Here is a 23715-nt window from a genome sequence, read left to right as displayed (position 1 = left end):
TACCATTTGCTCCGATGAAATAAGCTTATATAAAACCTTCTCTCCCCATCACTTCAGTCATGAGGAAAATGCGGCCCGTCTCAAGCCAAAGCCACAAATCTCTTTAGTAAATAAAAATCAAGCGCTGAAATCGTTCCTGATAGCAATCGTCTTTAGGCCCTGCCTCATAACATTTAGGGGACAGTGGATAAGCACTATTTGATTCATTTCAATCTGTGGCGTCGGATAATGTGTCTTGATGTGGTAGCAAATTCTGTGTTGCCGATTTTTAATGTCATGGTTGAATCTGGAGTTTCAAGCGACCGGGCGAAATGGAAGTGGTTTGGCAAAGGCAATGGTTGACGTTTTGTTAGTTTCCTTTGACCTGGAGCTTATTGCCCTGTCTCATTTGACTGGTTCCTTATATCACACACCCACGCGAATCCTGTCAGCCGCCCTCCTCGGTCTCATCTGGCGGATGAACGTCTCTCTTGGGCTCTGTGCGCTCGATCTGAATCGGCCCGGCTACGTTCTCTCCGCCGGATGACTCGACTTGAGGCGCACGCTGCGCGTCACAGTCCTCGTCTAAAGATTTATCGGCGTTCTTCGATGGGCCCTGGAACTCCCACACAAGCTGTTTTCACTCATTCGCCCCAAGATGCATCGACTCTTCTATTCCCCATCTTTCAGCTCTGGGAGAGAGAGAGAGGCAAATAAGGATGACAGTTTTGAAGGTTTCTCGCTTCTGATGATTCTGAAAAAGGGCTGGGTTTTGTCCAGGGTGACAACGGTTTCTAGAGCAGCCGGATTCCAGCTGTGGCTGACTTTGAAGCGTGCACGCCAGAGAGTGAGGCCAAAGGGATGCAGTTCTGCAAGTTCCCGTCTCATCCTGAGGAGGAAGATGCAGGAGAGAAGCGGGCTCAATTGCCGATATCCTTGAACCTCTCACTTTCCCTCCCACTGTTTCCCTGTTCCTAATAGGGGCCGGAATGAGAGCCGTTTCCCTCCCACTCTTTTCCTGTTTCTAATCGGGGCCGGTACGAGAGCCGTGATCCTATACTGACACACTGATAACTCCCGAAAACTCCCCCGTATTTCTGAGGCCCCCAGAACTCGAGGTCCAAATGACCACCTTTCTTTTTTTTATGGTATCTGTTAAGTGTTTACTATGAGCCAGGCACTGTGCTAAGTTCTCGGGTAGATACAAGATCATAGGTCAGGCGCGGTCCGTGTCCCACATGGGTTTCACGGTCTTAATCCCCATTTTACAGATGAGGTACCTGAGGCACAGAGAAGCAAAGGGATTTGCCCACGGCCACACAGCAGACAAGTGACATTTATTGCCATTGTTCTTGTCTGTCCGTCTCCCCCGATTAGACTGTGAGCCCGTCAAAGAGCAGGGACTGTCTCTGTCTGTTACCGATTTGTACATGCCAAGCGCTTAGTACAGTGCTCTGCACATAGTAAGCGCTCAATAAATACTATTGAATGAATGAAAGTGACAGAGCCGGGATAAAACCCAGGTCCTTCTGATTCCCAGGCCTGTGCTCCATCCACTGCGCATGTTGTTTCTCAGCTGGCCTTGTTCTCCAAGTACTGCTGCTGACTGATTTGGGAAGGTGTCTGCTAATTCTATTGTATTGTACTTCCTCGAGTGTTCGGTACAGTGCTCTGCACATTGTGAGCACTGAATAGATACGACTGATTGATTGATCGATTGATTTGGACTGCTTTTTAGAAGTAGCAAGCCCTTTCTAGCTTTCTGGGCCCCTGTGATCTTTGTAATGGACAAAACATTACCATGTGCTTTCTGACCACGGTACGGGTTTCAATAGCGTGAAAAGGCAGCACTGAAAACCAAGTGAATTTGGGGATTTAGTCATTTCAGGCTACAGCAAACTACCTGCAGTGCCTTTAGATTCACTACATCTCAAAGGACCCTATTACATTACAAAGGATTAATAACTTCCTGCTGCACAAATTAAAAATGCCCCGTGATTTGTGGTGAAGCAGACTTCCTGACGATCAACATCTATGCTTTGAACAGTGTAATTGAATGTCTCGTAGCCTGAAACACTCCCTCTATTGATCTGAATTAATTATTTGTACATCTGTAAGCTTACAACTTTCCCAGGACCTCCCATACCCTAGCCCTGCGATGCTGTTAATACCTTTCAACCATTTGAATAGAGTCCCGAGCTAGAACGATTCAAAATCTTCTGAAGTTAATAATAAAACAAAATTGCATCGCTTTTTATGGTTCATAAAGGAGAACTTTCTATTTAGAACTAAGATTCTCCTTTCAAGAACTGAATATTTTCCACAAAATGTAGCTAGTCAATCGAGAATAAAAACACCGATTCATTAAGGCTCGGATGTGTCCGATTCCATCAAGTTCAAGTTGTCTTTTGTCTTCTCTCCCCAACTTATATAAAGTTACTGAGAATGTTGGAGTAACAACCGCGCGAAGTGAGTGAGAGAAATAGTGATTAATGACTGAATGATCCAGTCTTTTGGTTAAATGTGAGATTAATCTGTAGTTAAGACATGCCAAGACTCCCGTGTCTTCATTCCTTGCCTGGGGTTGACAAGGCTCACACAGGCAGTGGAAAATAATTTAGGGATTCATATTATATACCTTCAATTACAAAAAACCTACATTTCAAGTTGGGGGGAAAAGGAATTGAGAGTCCCCAATGTAATCCAGTCTGCATTTCTGGCCTCTCTTCAAATCTGAGCCTTTTATTCAATTGTGTTGGCATCCAGAATTGGGTTTCCATTCATTTCAGGGGAAGTTTAGAAATCGTCTAGGTCATCCCAGCCATGGCGGAGAGTTGGAGTCTCAACCTGGTCCGAGAGTTGGTCCTGATTGCTTGTCTTGGGCTATGTAGGCAGTGGAAAAGTCAGAAAGAGTTTTTTCTCGAAGTGATCTGAATTCATAAAATAATGACACTTAGAAGCATATCATCCTCCTGGATGCGTCGAGTTGTAGTTCCGACAAGCTTGGGTGATTGCCAACGTGGCGGATGACGATGATGCCGGAGGAAATTCAGGAACCTTCTAAATGGTCAAAAACCACCCTCTCTCTCATCCTCCCCACTCCCAGCCCCGACACACACACATATCGTTCTCTTCCACGAGGGAGAGTCTATGTTCAGGAAAATTCAAGGGGGCTATAGGTGTGAAATGGCAGCAGAAGTGGCAGTAAGCTCCTCCCTCTAGACTTGTGGGCAGGGAACGTGTCAACCAACGTTGTTGTTTGTTCTCTCAAGTGCTTAGTACAGTGTTCCGCACCCAGTAGGCGCTTAAAAAATACCACTGATCGACTAGCTGACTGGTTGATCCTCCCGTCTGTGGGGCCTGGATTCAAATTCAGAAAAGATGTTTCCCTGGTCAGGGTGAGAACCCTTACCAACGGAATAATAATGGCTTCAACTATATTTAACGTTCAGGCAACCAGAAGACCCCTCTCCAAACACTCCAGTTCATTATTTCAAGACATTTCAAACCCAAGACTAAATCATGATGACTAAAAGATCTTTTTTTTTTTTTGGCAAGCCTTGGGCCTCGTAATGCTGCTGCCAGTGAATGGATTTAACTCTATCCAGACCCGAGATTTCCATTTTCCTCTTTGATAAACCATTTCATGACATCTCCCCAAGTTCCTCGGTTGTCTGTTTCATTACTCTGAAGGGCCTGCCGGGTGATTTGCCTAGCAGGATGTGATTTAGCTCAGGATAATGGAAAGGAGATTACTTTCAGTGCTGAAGGTTAGCTTACCTCTTCCATTTTAATGTGATTAAAGCAGCTGGTTTATGACCTCAGCCTCGTTTTCTGTAAATTCTGCTCCTGCACACTGTGGATCCAGAGGCTGTTCGCCTAACAAACTACAGTCGGCAGGACCACCACTGACTACGTATTTTTTTTCCCTAAAGCATTTGTTAAGCGCTTACTCTGTGGCAGGCACTTTACTAAGAGTGGAGTAGCCAAGCCATTCAGGTTGAATACAGTCCATATCCCACATGGGGCTCACAGTCTTAATCCCCATTTTACAGATGAGGAAAATGAGGCACCGAGAAGTGAAGCGACTTGCCCAAGGTCACACAGAAGACAAGTGGCAGGACTGGGATTAGAACCCAGGTCCTCTGAGTCCCAGGCCCGGGCTTTATCCACTAGGTCACGCAGTTTTCACTCCTAGCCCTCCACTGGTTAGGTGTTCTCCAGTGACTGCTGCAGCACAGTCCGTTCTCAAAACCGCATTAGGAGTTTGGCTCGGAACAGTCTTGGCAGGTCAGGGTTTTGTTTTTTTTTTAGCAAAAGTAATACCTTCCATGAAGCGTTCCAAAGCCAAACACAAAACTGAAGTGCAAATTCCCAAAAGAAGGCTCTTCCAGTGTCAGTGCACACTCATGGCGCCGAAACTGCAGTCTGGGAAGCTTTCGGGGGAGAGGTCTGTCTCACTACGTATTTGTTTCAGCCGCATAATGTCCAAAGCTGTGAGTCCGCTTCCGCTCTTAAAGATGCGTCATATCGCTTAAGAGGATCTTGTCGAGGCATGATGGAAACAAAACAAAACCGTTGTCAACTTTCTCATGCAAGAAGCTTGTGATAAAGGACAGCCAATGCACCTGGTCACCACAATCTTCTAGTACTCTACAGTTGCTTCAATGCCCCTCCATGTTTTCTATGATAGAATGAGGCTTATTTCTCCACCCTTCACCATGAGGCCCTCGGTCTTCCTTTCTCTTTGATCTGGTTCCATCGCCCAACCAAAACTCATTCGCTCTTAGTCTCCAAAGTCCCTGCATTTTTGTCAGATTTTTTTCTCAGAGGAGCATAGGATTCTCCAAGGGCAGTCATCCAGGATGCTCCCAAAAGGCTTCTGTTTCCTGACGGAGGTCGAGATTGATGGTCTCCGTGAAGTGTTAGGGAGAGGTCTTCATTCCCAGTCGTGTGATGCCTCGTCACGAGCCAGCAGACCAACTCTAAGAACCAGGTTGGCTAGGGCAGTGCAAATTAGAACACTTCAATCATCTGTCCTCTGTCATTCTCTGCCAAAACAAACCACCACGATGGAAGATTCTGGTTTTATCGAAAATGAGGAGAGAGACTCTTCTTGGTTTCTTACCATTTTTTTCCACTTCATCCATCCCATCCACCTTTGGTAAACCTAATCCGTGTAGGATTTCAGTGAGATGTTTAGACTCTCTTTTATTCTTTTCACCCACAGCAGGCAACTATTCAACGTGGCATTAGCCGACTACAGCAGCAAATTAACTCTAAAAAGGAGGCCTCTGAACAGGTTCACTCAATCTGCAAGAAAAGGTCATTAAATTTATGAGGGATCATTAATGATCGATATGGATGGATGTGAAACAACACAGTGTTTCAAGAACCTGAAAACCAAATTTACAGGCATTTTACAATCACTTCTTAATCAAACGCTTATCCGATATCTTGGGTTTGTTCATAAGATTTTCTCATTTCTCATCCGGCTCGACCGAATATTGTTCGAGAAATCAAACGGCTTCTCCAAAATCCGTCCCCTTTCCCTCCATCCAGCTGCTATCACATCGATGCACACGCTTCTCCGATCCCACTCTGATTATTATAACAGCCTCCTTGCTGACGTCCCTGCCTCCTGTCTCTCCCCACTCCAGTCCATACTCTATTCTGCTGTCAGGATCATTTTCCTTCAAAAATGTTCAGAACAAGTTCCCTACTCCTCTAGAAGCTCCAGTGGTTGCCCATCCACCTCCGCATCAAACAAAAGCTCCTCACCATTGGTTTTAAAGCTCTTAATCGTCTTGCCCCCTCCTACCTCACCTCACTACTCTCCTACTATAACTCAGCCCACACACTTGGTTCCTCTAATGCTAACCTGCTCACAGTACCTCGATCTTGTCTATCTCGCTGCCAACCCCTCGCCCACATCCTACCTTTGTCCTGGAACGCCATCCCTCCTCATACCAAATTGATAATTGCTCTCCTCCACTTCAAAGCTTTATTGAAGGCGCATCTCCTTCAAGAAGCCTTCCCCGACTAAGCCCTCCTCTCCTCTTCTCCCACTCCCTTCTGCATCACCCTGACGTGCTCCCTTCATGCCTCCTCCCTCCCATCCCCACGACATATGGGTATAGATCTGTATATATCTACTATTTTTATATTTATATTAATGTCTGTCTCCCCCCGTAGACCGTGAGCTTGTTGTGAGCGGGGAACGTGTCTGTTGTTATATTATACTCTCCCAAGCGCTTAGCAAAGTGCCTGGCACAGAGTAAGTGCTCAGTAAATACAACTGATTCATTGAATGAATGAGAAAAACCCTGTAGCTTCAAGTGATTGATGATGCCAAGGATTCTAAGGCGGGCTAATCAGATGTGAAAAGATTACAAATATAGAATTAAGCCTGCCATTTACAAAGAAAATTGGTACCCCGAACCAGCAGTAAACAAACAAAATCTATAAATGTGATTGCGGTTTGACAAGAATTTATGTGTGCATAAAAATCACATACATCCACACCAATTAGTTCCAAATGTCAACTCGAAGAACAGCAACACTGAATCTAGATGATAGTCCACAAGGAGTAGGTCGAGAAGAATAAAGAAACATTAAAAACCAAAGCAGCAGTTGGAACGTTGGCAAAAATAGGGCGGTTCGTATTTTTCGCTAGTTTTTTTGGATTCGCTAACAGGGTTAGCTGGAGTGGAGTGATAAATCTCCAGTCTTCGGTTCCTCTCTAACTTCTTTGAAGATCCAAGCGAATTTAAAGGGAGACTGGGTTGGGTAAGCTGATTTATAATCTTTTCCAGTCTCCTCTCCCGGCTTTTGCGGATAGGTCAAAATCCTTTCGGTCTTCAACATCCTTCCCTATCCCTCCCCACACCTCCTGGGACTATAGTAATGGTGCTTCTGTTGGTCATGAGGAGCCAGAAGGAGAGGAAACCAATGCCGAGAGTCATCTTTCAATCCTCCCCCAGCCCGACTGCTTCGAGGATTTAATAATGTTGGTATTTGTTAAGCGCTTACTATGTGCAGAGCACTGTTCTAAGCGCTGGGGTAGACACAGGGTAATCAGGTTGTCCCACATGAGGATCACAGTTAATCCTCATTTTCCAGATGAGGTAACTGAGGCACAGAGAAGTGAAGTAACTTACCCACAGTCACACAGCTGACAAGTGGCAGAGCCAGGAGTCAAACTCATGACCTCTGACTCCGAAGCCCAGGCTCTTTTCCTCTGAGCCACGCTGCTTCCCATATTTCAGGGTCGTTGCTAGATTTCATGACTTCTTATTGTGAAGACGGTCAGCTAGGGGGGTCAGCCCTCATAATCTCCCCCCCGCCCTCCAGATCCTGTTCTGATCTAAGAATTTCAGAATTCGAGCATCTATCCAGCAACTGTGGATGCCAGAGGAGACGTAACAAACAGCGGTTCCTCGACACATAGGTTAAAAGGCTTTAAAATTCACACTTTGCTAGAGAAACGTTATTTCAAAGTCTTTTTTATTCAACTGTTATTCAGCAATATACAATACAGTTTATAAACAAATGTCTTACCTTGTTTCCAATCTTTATTTAAAAATAAATATTATTGACAGTGAATATTAATTATGGTAAGATGTGCCTTTTTAATCAAAATGTCTCAAAAGGAAATAATTTACTTAATCAAAAAAACCCAAAAAAACCAAAAACAACAAAAAACCAGAAGAAAGAAATCCCAAACCCTAAACACAATAATCTACTAAAAATATCCCCCTTTTTTAGAGGGGCTTTGACCCAACATTTTTACATAGCGTTGTAAAGATAACTGCTCAACAGTTCGTGCAAAATGAAGAATCAGAGGGAAAGTTTAGGAAAGAAAATTACAGTGAAGTAGAGAAATCATTGACCCCATGCACACAGCAGGGCTTTAAACATCATCTTATTTGGAAACTAGATGCATTATTTTAGGTGTTCTACTCGGTGTAACTTCCCCAAAAATATGATTTTTTTTTCCATGTAGAATTTTTCATGCTTCTTTTCAGTCTCTCTCTGTCCATCTTTGAAACTGCAGTTCTTTCCGAGGATTTTTAATAGATTCCTTTTGTGTTTGGCTGAAGAGTATCAGATAAAGTGGTCCATCAGTGGTTTACTAATAAGTGTATAAGCTTATGCAGTGTTAACAGGAACAGATATAGGAGTGGGTCTGTAGCATAAATAGGTCCTGTACCTAAGAGAGAGAAAGAAACAAGGGAGATTGATTTCGTCTCCTGAAAGAAATCGGCTGTTAAAGTCAAAGGATGTGGTAACAGAGGGGTATGAAGACGTATTGAGATTTTGCGGGGGTCCGATTCAGAGTAGCAAGGGGAGTTTAGTGTGATTCAGGCTGTAGGTGTCGGGTTCAAAGGGTGAAGCCCTAAGCTGAATTTCTAATGCAAAGAGAGCTTCCTCTAGGCTTGCAACTCAAATCCCCTCCTACATGCCTACTGCTACTTAGCTCATTTGGATTTCATTAGGCGTTTTTCAACGCGGCTCCCGGTAACTGAAGGGACTATAAATACTCTTCAGTTCTGGTATCTGACAGGTATCCATTACCTACTGCTACTATGAAAACAGCAGTCAAGATGGTTGCACGATAATGAAACATCTCGATTCACAATGTTTTGATCGAGACGGGAGTTTCGGCAGCCAGGTTGGATCTCTCCAGAAAGACGCGGAACGAAACCGGGGTGTTGGCATTTTCTCCGGTGAGCTGATCTACGGCTCTCTAACCCCATGGGGGCACGGAATGGCATGAAGGTGAGAAGATTCACCTGCTGTTAGAAGAAGGGGAGGGGATCACCACAACCCATCGGTCACCATGCAGAGAACTGGCTGTGGGGAGTAACCTGAAGTGTGTTTAAGCAAAGAGGGCACCCACAGATGACTGGAGCTGATGTCATCGTGCCATATGCCTCAAAATCTCTTGGATTCCCCCCGCCATTCACTGAGGAAGACCCGAGGTGTATGTGTTAGGGGAAATATGGGACATAGAGCATTTCTCTCCTCCAAGTCAGGATTTAGCTAGACACTTCCTGCCTATAATGGGAGGATGGAGCCTGTTATTATTGAAGCAGCGTGGCTCAGTGGAAAGAGCCCGGGCTTGGGAGTCAGAGGTCATGAGTTCGAATCCCAGCTCCGCCGCTTGCCAGCCGTGTGATTTTGGGCAAGTCACTTCACTTCTCTGGGCCTCCGTTACCTCATCTGTAAAATGGGGATTAAAACTGTGAGCCCCAAGTGGGACAACCTGATCACCTTGTATCCCCCCAGCGCTTAGAACAGTGCTTGGCACATAGTAAGCGCTTAACAAATACCACCATTATTATTATTGCTGTGGTAGTTGTTAATCACTTAGTATGTGTCAAGCGCTGTTCTAAGTGCTGGGGCAATAATAATAATAATAATAATAATGTTGGTATTTGTTAAGCGCTTACTATGTGCAGAGCACTGTTCTAAGCGCTGGGGAAGATACAGGGGAATCAGGTTGTCCCACGTGAGGCTCACAGTTAATCCCCATTTTCCAGATGAGGGAACTGAGGCCCAGAGAAGTGAAGTGACTCGCCCACAGTCACCCAGCTGACAAGTGGCAGAGCCGGGAGTCGAACCCATGACCTCTGACTCCGAAGCCCGGGCTCTTTCCACTGAGCCGCGCTGCTTCCCGGGTAGATACGAGTTAATCAGGTTGGACACAGTCCCCGTCATGGGGCTCACAGTCCAAGTAGGAAGAAATAGAAGGAATAGAAGTAGCTCAAGACTGTAAACTTCTTGTGGGCAGGGATCATATGTACCATCTCTACTCTACTTGTCTGCTGTGTGACCTTGGACAAGTAACTGCACTTCTCTCTGCCTCAGTTACCTCATCTGGAAAATGGGGATTAAGACTGTGAGCCCCACGTGCGACAGGGACTGTGTCCAACCTGATTAGCTTGTATCTACCCCGGTGCTTACAGCAGTGCTTGACAGATAGTAAGCACTTCGGAAATGCCATCAGCATCGTTATTATTATTATTAATAATAATAGCTATCATATTGTAGGTTCCCAAGCACTTAGCTCAGTGCTCAGCACAGAGTAAGTGCTCAATAAATATTGCCTATTGACTGATCGATTGATAGTGTTCGTTGACTACCCTGAGCTCACTGGGCTTGTCAGGTATACATTAGATTCAGTTAGGGAGACATTCCTACTGCCAGCCCAGGATTGACCTCATCGGGGTTGTTTCTAATTCATTAATTCATTCATTCAGTTGTATTTATTGGGCACTTACTGTGTGCAGAACACTGTACTAAGCACTTGGAAAGTACAATTCAGCAACAAAGAGAGACAATCCCTGCCTGCAATGGGCTCACATGCCTCGAGCCTTCTTGTTTGCTTTAACGCCTCCATCTCTGTCGATGACCTAATCTCCAGTCTCACCCAACCCTGAACTGTATTAAGTGCCCTCCACCACAGGATACGGTAAATTTGCTACCTCCCGTCAATCCGTGACAATTTCTCTGGCCATTATTGCCATCTAACCGTGGAGCACTGGCTACTGCCTCTCATAAGAGGAACCTCATGGAAATCTAGGGTTCATGTCAATCACCTACGCTTTCCTATTCCAATCAATCCTGGCACCAGAGCAGATTTCTTCTTGTTGTGGGGATCTGAGAACCAAAGGGGTGAAACCCTCCCAAATCCCAGCTGGATATTCTACTTTATTCTTCTACTAGAAGCAGCATGCTTAGTGGATAGAGCGTGGTCCTGGGAATGAGAAGGTCCTGGGTTCTAATCCTCACACTGCCACGTATCTACTGTGTGACCTTTGGCAAGTCACTTCATTTCTCTGTGCCTCACTTCCCTCGTCCGTAAAATGCGGATTGAGACTGTGAGCCCCAAGTGGGACAGAGACCGTGTCTAACCCGATTAACTTGTATCTATCCCAGCACTTAGAACAGAGCTTGGCATATAGTAAGCACTTGACAAGTACCATGATTATCATTACTATTATTATTGCTCACAATAATAAGCACTTAACAAGTACCATGATTATCATCACTATTATTATTGCTCGAATATCCTCCCACTTGGGTCGGATTGGCTCGGCCTCCCTCAGGAATCCATGCCAACCTCACCAGCCTCACTGTGTCTGTGACTGTGTCTGTGTAGACCTGAATCCCTCCTGCTGCACTTTAAACCCGCTTCCTCTTGTTCTGCGCTTCAAATAACGCCCGTCTGAGGAACCAAACTGAAGGCTACATGTGATATGACATCTGGAGGATGGGGTGGTATGGGGTAACTAATGACCATTTCTCAGAGCAAAAGCCTATGTTTGAAATCAGGCCTTCAAGCAAGTCCAAAGAAGGGGGTCCCTATTAGCAGAGGGTGGGGACACTGAAGTTTACAACTGCACCTCTCCTCAACACCTATGAGCATGCCGCGATGCTGCTCTGTTAAAAAAAAAATGCAGTGGAATGCCAGGGTGGATTAACACGCAGGGAAGGGGGCGAATTTTAGAAAACAGGAAAACCAGCCAGATTTTCTGTCACTGACACCACCTCACTGCCTTCCACCACCATCAACAACTGCTCTTGTTCATTTTAAATGCTTAGATTTTCGTGGCCAACCTGGAGCTTGTTCAGTACCTAGCCCAGTTTATGCCCCACGGCATTTTGAGAGCACCAGAATGTTGGGAGACGTTAACTCCTTCTTTAAATCTGACTCTCCCTGCCTTCAAAGCCTTATTGAAGACACATCTCCTCCCAGAGGCCCCATCTTTCCTCATCTCCCACTCCCTCTGCGTCACCCTCTCTCCCTTTGCCCTTCCCCCCTCCCAGACCCATAGCACTTATGTACATACCCGCAATTTTATTTATTTGTATTGATGTCTGTCTCCCCACCTGTAGACCGTAAGCTCGTTGTGGGCAGGGAGTTTGTCTGTTTGTTTCTGTATTGTACTCCCAAGTGCTCAGTACAGAGCTCTGCACATAGTAAGCTCTTAATATGAAAGAAACTTCCTCCTCCTCCTCCCCGTACATCGCCACAATCATCAGGTGGGAGAGGGTTACTTATAGGAGACCGGAGGGGAGGGAGTGCTAGGGCTTTCTTGAAAGACCGACAGAGATGGCTTGGAACAGATGGGTGTAACGATCTCCTGTTCTTAGGTGGAATGCACACCGTCCTTCATATCTGACACTACCGACCCCATCGATCCCCCTACCTTCAGTAAGGATCCAGTTCCAGCAGGATCCACAATTCTGGGGTCTGAGGAGACTTGGAGGTAATGAAAGATCAAACCACCTTGGAAGAACCAGGTCAAGAATAGGGTGTCTTTGCAAGTGAGTTTGTTCATAATGAAAAGAACTAGTATTCCATTCCCAAACTTGGTCATCAGTGGCTCAGCGATAGCCTGAGGGAAACATACCAAGAATTCCCTGTGAAAGCTCTTTTATTCAATATCTCTCTTGATGAGCTCGTTCTGGATGAGGAACCTGTCCGCTAATTCCGTTGTTTTGTCCTCCCCCAAGCACCTAGTACAGCACTCTTCACAGAGTAAAGCGCTCGATCAATACCACCGATTGATCGATTGGTGAAGAAGATGAGAGTATGTTCATTATATTTGCAGTTGAGACTAAACTGGGTGGGATAGCCCATATTTTGGAAGGTGGGGAAAAAAAAGTCAAATGTCCTGGTAAGCCGGGTACTAATCTTCGTTTCTCAGATTGGGACTCTTCTCTGTAGGCGTCAACATTATTGCCTCTCCTGAAGACAGGGAAAGGGGCTGTTGGATGGAGATAAAGGTTAGTGTGATTTATCTCAGCAGTCCCAGGGCTGTGGCTTGCCTTGCCTTATGTGGTGAGGTCTTGTCTCTGGTCTATTTTTTTAATGGGACGTAAAGACATTTTATTTCCTGGGCCGTCAGACACGGCAGAGTGGCTTGGATTTATGCTGTTGTGTGAATTGGTTTAAAATGCCCTCATTGGATTTTAATTGTCACTTTAACTATTTCATCTTTTCTGTGAAGTGCCTGCCTTGCCGGTGGTGCATGCAGCGGGTTTATTTATCATTATTACGGTAGAAAATTAGGCTTCACGAGTGGCCGGGGAAAGTCTTCTAAAGGAACATTAGCGGATTAATTTTATTACATTAAACGAGTATCACCATTTCCCTAATCATTGTTAGAGAAATCAAAACCTCTTCTGGTTGGTGAATATTCATTTTTATCACTTAGATCACAAACAGGATAAATCACAGAGCTCCGGAGCATGAAACCGTCTCCCAAAGAGCAAAAATCGGGTCATCTGTAACTGGCCAGAATCACCACAAAATGGAAGCTGGGAATATATTTTCTTTAGAAAACCAGCCCTCCTCTGATGGTGGGTTTTGGTTTAGTTTTTTTCCTGCTCTTCCCGGCTTTGTGAAGGCAGTTATCACTCGGCAGGTTCCAGGGGACCCCGTGGAGAGATAACATCTCATAATAACAATAAAATGCATTTGTTGCTGACTAACCCAGAAAGCGTGACATCGGTGTGACCTGGAAGCATCGAAGGAAGGGTTTGGGGCCGTCCCTTGACGTCACGGAGTCGCGCGCCCCTGACTCGGATCCGAGACAGTGGCAGGAAGGTTGGTGCCATGCCGTCTGAAGTCCAGGGTGGGGTAATTCAGGACCATCCCTCATTACGAGATAATTGTGACTCCTTGCACGGCGGGTGTTGCTGGTCAACCTATCTTTAGTTTCCCGGCTTTCCGGGATGAGAATCAAGCTCAGCAAGCGTATCGGGGCTGATCATCTGAGGACGATGATCGAGACGCTTCTGATCACTAAATTGAAGTCCACCGCAACCTTTAGGAATCTGAAATGGATGCCGGTTCCTCGGAAACTTTGGGGCTCTAATGGACGCCCACGCTGATAGACACGGCCCGTTTTTACAATCTCACCTGAGCTCATCACCGGCTTGGAGGGCCCTCTCTCAACCACTGAGGAGGAGACTACAAGTTTGTCCTGATAATGACCCTTGCTGTTGCACTATCAATCAATCGAACAAATGAATCAATCATTGATATTTATTGCTCACTTACTGTGTGCAGATCACTGTACTAAGCCCTTGGGAGAGTACAATATAACAGACACATTCCCTCCCCACAGTGAGCTTACAGCCTAGAGGGGTAAACAGACATTAATATAAATAAATTGCAGATATGAACTCAAGTGCTCTGGGACTGAGGGAGGGGTGAATAAAGGGAGAAAATCAGAATGACGCAGAAGAATGTGGGAGAAGAGGAAATGGGGGCTTAGTCGGGGAAGGCCTCTTGAAGGAGATGTGCCTTCAATAAGGCTCTGAAGAGGGGGAGAGTAATTGTCTGCAGTTGCCTATTGGATTTGATATGATATGTTACGCACTGGTGTTGTCAACTCATTGATGGGGTCTTACAAGCCCTCCAGAAAGGATAGGTGGAGAGGAATGGATTTTTGCATTTTTCTACTGCCGAAGGCTCACCCCAGTCTTAATCTGGCCCTGCTGGTAGAGTCTGCTGTATTTTCTTTCTCAGAAGATGAGAAGAGGACTGAGGTTCTTGATTTCAGCAGGGGGGGAAAAGACAGTGAAAGAATGAAGAGAATAATGGATGTGGTAAAAACAAACAAGCACCCCCAGGTAGTGGCTCTGGCTGTGAACATGTGACCTTTGATTGTGCCTTTTTAAAGAGGAACTGGTTAGAGCCCCAGGATTGTTCAGCAGAGTAGGCTACACCTGACAAACGGAATTTCTGCCAAGACAAAGGGATCTATCTCCTCTTGGGGATTATTTCATGAAATTGCGGCTTAGTGGCCCTAAGACAAAAAAGGCCAAGGAAGAGTCCCTGGATGATAGAGTAGATCCTGAATCCAATGAGGCAGAGGAATGAGAGAAGTTGAATGCCCGGCCAGCTCCCAAGACCCTTGACCTCTACTCTCGGCTGGCCTTTTGATCCCCCCGTATCACTTTACTCCAATTCCTATCCCTCCCCTAGCTTGTTGGTTTGTTTTCTCGTTTTACAGCACTTGTTAAATGTTTACTGTTCTAAGCACTGGGGTAGATACAAGTCAATTAGGTTGGACACAGTCCCTGTCCCACATGGGGCTCACAGTCTAAGTAATAGTAACTCTAATTGAATTTGTTAAGCACTTACTATGTGCCAGTCACTCTACTAAGTGGTGGGGTAGGTATAAGCTAATCAGGATGAACCTAGTCCCTGTCTCACTTGGGGCTCACAGTCTTAATCCCCATTTTGCAGATGAGGTGACTGAGGCACAGAGAATTTAAGTGACTTGCCCAAGGTCACATAGCAGAGGCGGTCACCGAGCTGGGGTGGTCACCGAGCTGGGGTTAGAACCCAGGTCCTTTTTACCCCCAAGCCCGTGCTCTATTCACCAGGCCACAAGAGAACTGAGGTTCTGGGAAGCTGAACGACTTGTCCAAGGCCACGCAGCGAGCAGTCGGCAGAGCGGTATTAGAACTCAGATCCTCTGACTCCCAGGCCCGTGCTCTTTCTACTAGGCCGGGAAATGCAGCACAGTAGTATCGAATGGAATTTCCCCCCCGAACCACCTCTCCTGTAGATCCACGAGGTTTCCGGCATGGTTGTGGGGCCGGCCTGCCGGGGGGGCTTGAGGTAAAGGCCTAGAGATGCGCTTCTCTGCCGTAGCCTCTGCTAAATCAGCTCTCTCAGTTGGAATCTCAGAAAAGTCCCTCCGCACCTCAAAGTGAAGGGGAAAACTAAAGGCAGGCCAATCCCAACCCTGCCCTTGTCACTGAGCTGCGGGCAGGGAATTTTCTGTTGGCACCCTTCGGGCCCTGCCAGGCTGAGATGATTCCTACGGGGGAGAAGGTTACCTCCCTCACCCATGATTGACAAATTAATTAAAGCCTCCTCATGTATATTTGTAGATGGGGAAGCAGCTAGGAAATAAATGAGTTTTAAAGGAATTTGGGCAGAATTAATTTCCGCCACAAATGAGCATATGCGGCTAACTAGGGCAAAAAATAGGGGCAATTAGTGTGATTTGGTTTAACAGGAATTAGGGAAATATTTGGAAGAAAAGTAGAGCATGGCATAATAGTGGTGTGCAAAAAGTGTCAAAGGAATAGATGGGCCTTTTTCTGGCCTCCAGTGCTTCATCATGCATTTATGTAACCACTTCATTATTTCCAAAGCATTTTGCGGTAATTTCCATTAGGTCATTATTATTCGCCAGCGCCATGCCCAAGTCTGAGCTTTTGTAGCTTTGAGTACACGCAGTCCTTATCCGATCTTATGACGTCACTCGAATGCTGTCGCGGCCCAGCTGGCTCCCCGGCCACTGTCTAGCTGGGAAGTGACCTCAAGTTTGGAAGCCTGGAGTATCTGAGCCCCCAAAGAAGAGAGATCATTAAGGGAAGTGATGGTATTTTTTTAATGATATTTGTTAAGTGCTTACTGTGCATCGTGCCCTATACTAAACTCCGGGGTAAATCCAAGCTAATCAGGTTGGACACAGGCCCTGTCCCACGTGGGGGTCACAGTCTAAATCCCCATTTTGCAGATGAGGTAGCTGAGGTCCAGAGAAGTCAAGTGACTTGCCCAAGGTCACACAGCAGACAAGTGGCAGAGCCGGAATTAGAACTCAGGTCCTCCTGACTCCCAGGCCCGTACGCTGTGCTCTAGGTCATGTGGGTTCTAATCCCGGCTCTGCCACTTGTCAGCTGTGTGACCTTGGGCAGACCACTTAACTTTTCAGTGCCTCAATGGCCGCATCTGTAAAATGGGGAAGAAGACTGTGAGCCCCACGTGGGACAATCTGATTCCCTTGTATCTACCCCTAGAACTGAGAACAGTGCTTGGCACATAGTAAGCGCTTAACAAACACCATCACTATTATTATTATTAGGACTTGCCCCATGAAGGAGTGCCTGGGGAGAAATGCTGAATTCTGAACCAGGCAGGGAGGACAGTGTAAATCCGTAAACTGGAGGAGTCCAGGATTCAGTAGAGTCCCTCAAGGTCAGAGAGGTTGAATAGGGGGAGCCAACTCTACAGATGTGATGGAGCGTCCTCCCTTTTTAAGCCTGAAGACAAATTTTTCAGGTGTAGGGGCACTATAGCTAAAGAAATAGTGTTTTGGTTTTTAACTTTTACAACTTTTTAATGTGGCAAACTTTGTGGCTATTTTTTTTCCCATCCCTATCTTTTTCTTAATGAGTTCCTGCCCCTTAATGATCTCTTAATGGTATTCCTTAATGAGAATGGTAAACAGGCTATTTTCTCACCCTTAGCAGGCTGAATTGTATCATCATCCTCAATGAATATTTATAGGGCCCTCCTTTCCTCCTCTTCCTCGCCCCCCAACCTCGTGTATGTGTGTGGGGCCCTGAACAGGATGTGATAAAAATGAAAGAGTTTCATGGGATGCCTGGACCCGCAATCCTAAGCCAGGGTCTTCTCCTCTGTCAGCTGAGCGCTTTTGCAAACAAGCAACAAAGCAATCCGACAAATGAGCTCAGCTGGGCATGTTCTAAGTAGGAGATCGTCTCATCGGGGGAAACCGAGTCCGCAGCGTGAGATGGCCAAGTCAGACTAGGGCCTTCAGTCAGTTAACTGGGACTCATAGGGTTGAAGTATTGAGAGGCTTTCTGACTCTTCCCCGCTCCAAATAGCTTCTCCACCAGGGGAGGGAGAGGGCACGGGGAAGGCCGTCGGGTGCAGGAGGAATGCAGAATGTCGTGTGCCGGGGTTTAGAACCGTTTCTCTCCCCTCCTCCGTCTCTCTGCTTTTCTCTGCCTCTCCTTTATAATCCTTATTACAAGCCACTACGAAGCCTATGTCTCTAAGTGGTTGACTCTCTTTTTGCCCCTTCCCGCCGGCCTCCTCGATGGTTTTAGACACGAGATCGTCCATCTAAGAGCCAAATGCTTGGAAGCAGGCCTACCCTCCCAGCCCCCACAACAGACTATGTAGATAATTCCGGCCTAGAGTTGAACTTGGCACTTCATCCCACTCCGAGCCGGGAAGGGTCTGGAGAGAGTAAAGACGAGGTGCACCGGACCGTTATTCTGCTCATCAATAAGCCAGTGGGCAGAAGATGATCTAAGGGCTCTGAGCCCTTCCTAGACCTTTTCAGCCTCGCAGATTACTATCAAACACATGGAAGCTTTGAATTGGAAGGAATTGTTGGGTCACCTAGACTGCAAACTCTCTGTGGGCAGGGAACACATCTACCCACTTTGTGTACTCTCCCAAGCGCTTAGTCTGCATACTCAAGTGCTCAAGAAAGACCATTGATTGACACTGATTAAGAGTTGGCATTCTGACTTTACGTATGGGGAAACTGAGGCCTGGCATCTTGCCAAGGTCTCACAAATACCTTCGGTTGGGTGATGAGAGCTTAGTCCAGTGCTCTGCATATAGTAAGCGCTCAATAAATACTACTGAATGAATGATGCAGTAACAAAGAGAGAGATTCCCCTCCACACCCCCAGGCTGACTATTTATTGTTGTTTTGTACTTCCCCAGCATTAATACAGTGCTCTGCACACAGTAAGTGCTCAATAAATATGATTGAATGAATTGAATGAATGAATTCTGTAAGCAGATCCTGGTCACTGTGGATAATTAATGATTCATAACACATCCTGGCAATACTGAGAAGCAGCGTGGAATAGTGGAAAGAGCCCAGGCCTGGGAGTTAGAAGGATCTGGGTTCTAATCCTGACTCTGCCACTTGTCTGCTGTGACTTGGAGCAAGTCCTCTAACTTCTCTGGGCCTCAGTTCCCTCGGCAGTAAAAATGGGGATTAAGACTGTGAGCCCCACGTCGGACAGGGACTGTCTCCAACCTGATTAGCTTGAATCTCCCCCAGCGCTTAGTACGGTGCCTGGAACATAGTAAGGGCTTAACAAATACCGTTAAAAAAAAGCCGCATTGGAATTTATTGAGCACTTACTAGGGTCGAACACTGTATTAAGCTCTGCTTTCCAAAAGAAAGCAGCAGAGTCTAAATCTGACAGGTCATGAAGGTACCTATGGGTGGAGAGAGGTTAAGAGAGATTGTTGTGTCAAACTGGATCTGAATTACAGGGAGGCAGAGCAGCTTTATGGAAAGAGCTCAGGCTGGGAGTCTGGAGACCTGGGTTCTGGTCCCAGAAATGCCCTGATCTGCTACACGATCTTGGGGCAAGTCCCTTGCTCTCTTAGGGCCTGTAAAGTGGGGATAAATCACCTGTTCTCCCTAGCTCTTCTACTGGGAGCCCGCGGGTGGGAAAGGGACTGTGGCTGATCTGATAATCTTGTAATTTTCCCAGTGTTTGGCACCTAGAAAAGGCTTAATCAATACCATAAATACCATTAAGGGAATGCAATTATTCGTCTTTCTTATTCCCAGCTGACTTCGGATTTTCCAAACGAGCCCGCATTTCAGATTTTACACCGGAGACTCTTCTTCTTTAGAAACCCATTTTGACGGAAAAGGTTAATACATTTTAATTGTGCAGAATCACTCTGAAAATCCTCTAACATGTGCTCATTAAATAAAATTAGCCCGGAGTAGCTGCCCGGGATATGTCATGCATTAAAATATTACACTGTAGAATAATGCATCATAAATTATTACCTTATGTAGTTTTGTTACATTAGTTCCTAATGCAGACTCATCTGTCCACCTGAGAAATTGACTTTTAAAATGTTTGAAAAACTGCATCCACATTAACTTTTAAGTGGATGGTAATAAACAAACCCCAGCCCGGGCTGTTCCTGGCAGCTAGTTGGCTGAGTCCTGGGAAGGAACCTCCATTTTAGGCTCCCTGCTCTCGTTGGCCTGGGTAATGACAACTTTTTTGGGCCCAGAGCTCTGGAGAGTTCAGATGCAGAGAGTCGCACGGGGAATCTCCAAGGTACAGGGGTTTCTGTCCCTCTGGTTTTCTTTTTTAAGGGTATTTTTTAGTAGAGTGCCAGGCATTTTACTAAAAGTTGGGGAAGATACAAGCTAATCAGGTTGGACACAGTCCCTGGCCCACATGGGGCTCACAGTCCTCATCCCCATTTTACAGATGAGGTACCTGAGGCACAGAGCAGTGAAGTGACTTGCCCCAGGTCACAGAGGAGGCCTGTGGCGGAGCCGGGATTAGAACCCAGGTCTTTCTGACCCCGAGGCCCATGGCCTATCCACTGAGCTTGGCTGCTTCTCAATGTGACAGACTCATTCCCTGCCCACACCAAATCTGGCCCTCTGGGGGAGAGCCTGGTGTCCCCTTCTTCTTTGAAACAGACACGTTCCCTGCCCAGTTTCGACTGGGCAGTTACAGTTTAGACTGTAAGCTGGTTATGGGCTGGAAACATGTTCTCTCATTCTGTTGTATTGTGCTCTCCCAAGCCCTTAGGTCAGTGACTGAGCTCCCCCCTTTTCCCTCCGCTCCCTCTACCCCCCACTTCACCTCTCCGCAGCTAAACCCTCCTCTCCCCCCTTTCCCTCCGCCCCTCCCCCTCTCCCGTCCCCTCCCCCCGGCACCGTACTCGTCCGCTCGACTGTATATGTCTTCATCACCCTATTTATTTTGTTTAATGAGATGTACATCACCCTGATTCTATTTATTTGCCATTGTTTTAATAGAGTCCCCTTGACTCTATTTACTGCCATTGTTCTCGTCTGCCCGTCTCCCCCGATTAGACCGTAAGCCCGTCAAAGGGCAGGGACTGTCTCTATCTGTTGCCGACTTGTACATTCCAAGCGCTTAGTACAGTGCTCTGCACCTAGTAAGCGCTCAATAAATACTGTTGAATGAATGCTCTGCACATAGTAAGAGCTCAATAAATGTCATTGATTGATTGATTGATTGATTATACCCTCATTCCTCCCACCCCAACTACATTAATGTGTATTTGGCTGAAAGCCCCTTAAGCATTTTAATATTCATCCCAACCCCACTACACTTATGTGCATATCCTTATACTCTACTACTTGATCTATCCAAAATTTATTTTGATATCCGTCCCTCCCTGCCCTCGATTCTTATAGGCAGGGAGCATGTCTACCGACTCTGTGGTAGTGTGCTTTCCCAAGTATTTAGTACAGTTAGCACACAGTAAGCACTCAATAAATACAAATAATTGATTGATTGATGGATTCAATCCCTGCCTCCCGGAATAAGAGTTCCCAGGCTTGATTTGCCTAATACTGGTCCATCAGCTGTATTTCTTGGGATGGTGAGAAATATTGTCTCTCTGTGTGTGTGTGTGTGTGTGTGTGTATTCAGCCCTGCCCCTTTTCCCCTCCCTTAACACTCCCATACCCTTCAGGCTCCCTATCCTACTCCCTTTGTCCGTCTCCTTCTCTCCCACCATTTTGTTTTTCCCCTTCCCTCTCCCTTCCTTATTCTCCACCCTCTCCCCTGCCCCCGATCTGGCTTTCTGCCTCTGTCTCTCTTCATCTCTGACGCTCCATCTCTCTCTTTCCTGCCTTTTCAGTCCTGCCCTTCCCTGACCCGGCCCACTTTGAGCTCCTCAAAATCCGGTCATTGTACAGAAAATTGGGAGCCGTGCCCAGTCAGCACTAATCCAGTAGAGCCAGCTACACCCTTATTTCCTTCAGCACTGAGGCAGACCCAAAGTTTGGCCTCAGGATTCAAATTGGTACCGGGAACCGTTACTAGATCCGGAAGAGGAATCAGAGAATCCGAGAATTCAACAGTGTCTCCAAGGGTCAACTTGACCAGGCTCCCGCCTTCAAGCAGGCGACAGTTAAACCATCGGAAAAGCACTGGAACGTTCCTTCAAAACTCGACAAGTCTCCCAGAAACGTTTTGAAAAGATCTGGCCATCTGTCAGGAATCATTCCCTCACCCATTCTCTCTCCTCCCTCTCACTCTCTCTCTCTCTCCCCACCTCCCGCCCACCACGCTCTCTTGCTCCAGAGGCTCTGAAAGCATGTGAACTAAACCGGAATTTAGGTATTTCACCTGCAAGATGCTAAGCGGGGTGATGAGGGACAACGTATAATAAGATAATGAAATCAGCATTCTCTTCTACTCGGCTGGCTTAAACGTTACTCGCTTTGGGTGGTGAGTAGCTTCTTTGAAAGACTGAATGATGAGGATGATGATAATGATGACTCACTAAACTCGAGCTACAGCTGTGCTTTTCTAGCTGTGAGTAAGTGTCACGGTGACAGCTGCCAGGGAGATGGCAGGAAGATGCCGCAAACATTACCACCCCGCCTCTGGGAACAGCCCGGATCGAGAGGTGGCGAGGGAGAACGGCGTGGCCTATTGGGAAGGCCGCGGGTCTGGGGGTCAGAAGGACCTGGGTTCTAATCCTGCTCCACCACTTGTCTGCTGGGTGACCTCAGGCAAGTCACTTAAATTCTCTGGGCCTCAATGACCTCACTGGAAAAGTGGGGATTCGATACCTCTTCTCCCTCTTAGATTGTGAGCCCCATGTGGGATGTGGACTTTTTCCAACCTAATTATCTTGTATCTACCCTAGCAATTAATACAGTCCTTGGCACATAGCAAGCATTTTAACAAGTACTATTTATTAATATTATTACTGTTAATATTAATGTCTGTCTCCCCCTCTAGACTGTAAGCTCATTATGGACAGCGAACGTGTCTGCTAATTCTGTTGTACTCTCTCAAGCTCTTAGTACAGTGCTCTGCACATAGTAAACACTCAGTGCATACGAATGATTGATTGATTGTTTACTACTAATAAAACTATATTAAGCCTAGCTCCGGGGTCCTCATTAGGGCTCCGGAGAGGCTGGGGAACAGGACCCTTGCTCCAAAGTTTGCTCCTTATCACCCTGTCTGGAAAAAACAGGAATCTCGGACTTTGGTCACACGCTCCCTTCCCTGACATGGCCAGAGTTGGATTTTTAACCTCTCAGCCACATCAGCGAAACTAATCAATCTCTCCCTCGAATAATCGAGAGTACTACAGAGTGCTTACTGTGCACAGAGCACTGTACTGAGCTCTTGGAAGAGGACAAAAGAGTTAGTAAATAAGATCTCTGCCTACATGGTTTTTATAATCTAGGAAGAGAGGTCAGGAAAGGGTGGGGGGGGTGGTCAGGATGGCTTTGGGGGGAGACCTCTGGAGGTGCTGTGTTCCCTCCTTTCCCAACTGGGGGACCCTGAGCGGGAGGGCCTGGCTCAGTAGATCTTCCACTCGGTGGTTAAAGTGGCCTTTCCCTGTGCTGCCCTTTCTTATTTCTTTAATGGTATTTGTTAAGCGCTTTTTATGTACCAGAGACGGTTCTAAGCACTGGGGTAGTTACAAGTCGATGAGGTTGGACACAGTCCCTAGCCCACATGAGGTTCACGGTCTAAGAAGGAGGGAGGACAGGTACCGAATCCCCATTTTACAGTTGAAGAAACTGATGCACAGAAAATAATAACAATCGTAATGGTACTTGTTAAGCACTTACTATGTGTCAAGCACTGTTCTAAGTGCTAGATAGATACAAGCTAATTAGGCTGGATATAATCCCTGTCACATATGGGGTTCATTCATTTATTCAATAGTATTTATTGAGCGCTTACTATGTGCAGGCACTGTACTAAGCGCTTGAAATGTACAAATCGGTAACAGAGACAGTCTCTGCCCTTTGACGGGCTTACAGTCTAATCGACGGAGTTCACAGTCTTCACCCCCATTTTACAGAGAATGCTACTGAGGCACAGGGAAGTTAAGTGACTGCCCAAGGTCACACAGAAGACAAGGGGTGGAAC

The 23715-nt window shown here is 46.3% G+C and overlaps 1 long non-coding RNA gene across 1 annotated transcript in view; it reads right to left on the bottom strand.

Annotated features, from left to right (window-relative positions):
- Positions 1 to 7467: 7467 nt before the first annotated feature.
- LOC114814956 overlaps positions 7468 to 23715 on the bottom strand; it is a 31480-nt gene continuing 15232 nt past the window's right edge. The window contains exon 2 of the long non-coding RNA XR_003762747.2: positions 7468 to 8191. This is a non-coding gene — a long non-coding RNA (uncharacterized LOC114814956). The remainder of the gene's footprint in view (positions 8192 to 23715) is intronic.

This window comes from Ornithorhynchus anatinus, chromosome 11 (genome assembly GCF_004115215.2).
Source record: "Ornithorhynchus anatinus isolate Pmale09 chromosome 11, mOrnAna1.pri.v4, whole genome shotgun sequence".
Lineage (NCBI taxonomy): Eukaryota > Metazoa > Chordata > Mammalia > Monotremata > Ornithorhynchidae > Ornithorhynchus > Ornithorhynchus anatinus.
The sequence above is the reverse complement of the archived record's forward strand: the minus strand, read 5'-3'. Positions and strand labels throughout refer to the sequence as shown.